At 40.5% G+C, this 3,465-nt stretch overlaps 1 long non-coding RNA gene across 1 annotated transcript; it reads right to left on the minus strand.

The window, feature by feature from the left end:
- Positions 1–366: 366 nt before the first annotated feature.
- LOC112843252 (uncharacterized) lies at positions 367–1,392 on the minus strand. The gene is made up of 2 exons (XR_003215466.1): positions 1,268–1,392; positions 367–484 (listed from the first exon to the last, which is right to left on the minus strand). It is a non-coding gene; the product is annotated as an uncharacterized LOC112843252 (long non-coding RNA).
- Between the last annotated feature and the right edge of the window lie 2,073 nt (positions 1,393–3,465).

Here is a 3,465-nt window from a genome sequence, read left to right on the forward strand (position 1 = left end):
TTTAATTTTTCCCCTGGGGACCAATAATCTTATGAACTGCCTGTAATATTGTTAAGTGGTGATGATGTAAGTTCTTGTATTGCACAGCAACACTGATATTACAGCACTCTCGCACACATTCACACTCCTGGGTATTGAGTCAATAAATGAAGGCAGCTGCCTCTGACTGCACTTATCAGTCAACATTTATTCCCGGTCCGTCTCCATGTAGCTCCCACTGCATGGTTGTTATCTCAATTTCTTTTTCTTTTTCTTTTTTTTTTGTGCATGATGCTCATAGTGTAGTCTACACAAAAGCAGCAGTCATTAAAATACGCACACAGCGGAGGCATTCTTTGTAAGTATGAGACACATCTCTCTTTTTTCCGACACCTTTGTCTTCCATTGTGGCTCTCTTTTCTCAGTCACCTGACACGTTGGAACCCCTCGGCTTCTGCATTATAGTATATCAGAAAAATCCCTGACATCTGCAGGTCAGCGTGATCTGCAACACAAAGAAATTAATAACCTGAAGAGTTTATAATGTATGCAACAATTCCGCTTTGGTTTGAATAATCACTGAAACACTGTTATTATTCCCAGTCTGTACGACAGCCTGCCCAAATGACTGTCCAGTGTGTTTGTAGCTGTAGTGTCTGTGATTTTACTGCACCAACATCTCTTTTTTTTCATTATTTGTTTATTTTTTACTTGTGGCTTTTTGATAACATTGTATATATTTTATATATCTCTAAATTCCTTATCTTTCTGTTCACATCTTTAAATAGATGGATGTAAGATGGATGAGCTGCAAAATATCTTCCTTAATAGTAATTAATGATAAGAAAAGTAGTTTGGAGAGCTGCTTTAACACCTGGATGTCTGTGCTGTGAATACACACAGAGCAGTGTGGCAAAGAAAAAAGAACTCAGGAGCTCCCTCTGGTGTTAATACATAAAATATTTCCATAACAGACCAGTGGAAACAGAACGAAACCCAGAATTTCCCACCCATCAAAGGCTAAAACAGCGGGAACGGAAGGGCTTTTGCAGCTCCTGGAAACCATGGTTTTCTACTAAGATAAAGTGAAGTGCAGCGAGCCTGTGAAAGAGCGTTAAATCTCATTTAGATATCATTCAGATTTCAGCTTAATTAACCAGTTTGCGTCTCCCTGCCCGTCACCGCAGATGGCATCAAGGAGTAATGCTTGTATCCCGCACACAGACACACAGACACACGCATGCACAAAGAGGTCTGGTTAAACGATTTCAAAGCTTTCCGAACTTACTGATATAAGACGACTTCGGATTGTGCCTCTGCTTCCCCGGTGTGCAGAGCCATCTAAGATATCACTAGGGGGCATTGTTACACCGCAGGAGGAAAGGCCGCCAATCAAATATAAGTAGATTTCCATGGCAACTACATTTTCTACACCCCTTTATCTGTGGAATATATTCCGTGTGTTTCCACTGTAAGTCGAAACCTTAAGACAGAGTACAGAGTGAACTACCATTGTGACCACCTTTTAAAAGAATGCAAAATTATCAGATTTATCACTTTGAATAATGAGCATTCAACTTGGGTGAAGCATTGTTTTTTGTTTTTTAAAATATACATTGGAAATAATGTTATTATTAGTACTTGGGTCTATACAGACTCAGATGTGGAGAGGTATCAACAGCCCTCGCTTATTTGCAGTGAAGTGTTTTGAGATGGAGAGAAACACAACTTGAGGTCAAGATTACAGGTCAGTGCAGCACAATGGCCCCATAATGGGTGAAAATGTGTGATGTCCTGGCAGTGTTCTGGTGCCTCTCTCAGTTGGGGCTGATGTCAAGGTTCAGGACTCAGTGTTCACTGCTGGTTCGAGTGGTAATTGGAATGTAAGCTACTTCTCTATAGCTCTACGATTGAGCTTAGTCCTTGTGGGAACAGAGAGTGGCACGAACCTGAAAGTGAAGAGCTCCATTTTCTTCTCTTCTTATTGATCGGGGTGCTGTTTTGTCTTTTTTATTGTCTATTTTTAATTCATGAAGGGCACTAGATTGAGATCAATGTTTTAAAATTATAACATGCTTATTCGTGTTTCCATTAGAAGTGTAAACTTTGGTTTTGTCACAAGGACACAGTAAGGTCTAACCTGGTTTAACCAGGCATACCTGCAAATATAAAACTTCTTAAATCTGCTTCTGAGTAAGAGTTAACAGATGTGAGAGAGGCAATAATTTACGTGACTTAGCTAGCAACAGCAAAGATGCATCGACACTATGCAGATTGCATATAGTAACACTTTTATAGTATAGTGGGGTTTTTTAGCATGTGCATGGCAAAATGAGCACAATGAACAAACAGATTTATTGTCTGTTTAGGTTTGGTTAAATGTTCCAGGTGTCTTCAAAACCTTCTGTGTGCAGGGTCGCGCAACAAATCAATCAGATCATTAAAACAGGCACTGGATGCTCATCTTTTATACCAATATCCAAGAAAGTCCTTGCTTCCTCAAAACTTAAAAAGAAAAAAGATGACATGAACTGTGTGATGTGACAGTCAAATTTTGATACCTTCACGAACAGCCCAGCCTTGACATAAGCATATACTATACCATGTGTTGTATAATGCAACATACACTCACCATGTGCACCTTGCTAGTACCAACAGGGACCTGGTTTTGCCTTAAGAACTGCCATAATTCTTTGTGTCATAGATTCAGCAAGCTGCTGGAAACATTCCTCAGAGATTTGGGTCCATGGCATCACACAGTTGAAGGAGATTTGTGGGCTTTCACATCAGTGATGTGAATCTCCTGTTTCACCACATCCCAAAGGTGTTCTGTTGGACTCAGATCTGTGGAGACTATTTGAGTACAGTGAACTCAGTCATGTTCAAGAAACCGGTTTGATATGATCCGCACTTTGTGACATCCTGCTGGAAGCAGCCATCAGAAGATGGGTACACTGTGGTTATAAAAGGATGGACGTGATCAGCAGCAATACTCAGGTAGGCTGTGGCATTAAAATGATGCTCAGTCGGTACTGATAAGTCCAAAGTGTACCAAGAAAATATCCCCCACACCACTGAAACACTTATACAAGACAGGATGGATCCATGCTTTCATATTGTTTATAACAGTTTGTGTAGACGGTGCAGCTCATCTGCTTCAAGGTTTGATGCCCTTTTAGTTCAGAGATGCTCTTCTTCATACCTCGGTTGTAACAAGTGGTTATTTGAGTTAATATTGCCTATCAGACTGAAGCAGTCTGGCCATTCTCCTCTGACCTCTGGGATCAACAACACATTTCCTCTCAGGGAAATGCAGCCTACTGGATGTTTTCTGCTTTTTGGACCATTCTCTGTAAACCGTAGAGATACTCAGACCAACTCTGGTACAAGCAATGCCACTTAAATCTCCTTTCTAAGCTATTCCGATGCACAGCTTGAACTACATGTGTAAATACACTGCTTTGCTACCATGGAATGAATCAGCTT

This window comes from Oreochromis niloticus, linkage group LG20 (genome assembly GCF_001858045.2).
Source record: "Oreochromis niloticus isolate F11D_XX linkage group LG20, O_niloticus_UMD_NMBU, whole genome shotgun sequence".
Classification (NCBI taxonomy): domain Eukaryota; kingdom Metazoa; phylum Chordata; class Actinopteri; order Cichliformes; family Cichlidae; genus Oreochromis; species Oreochromis niloticus.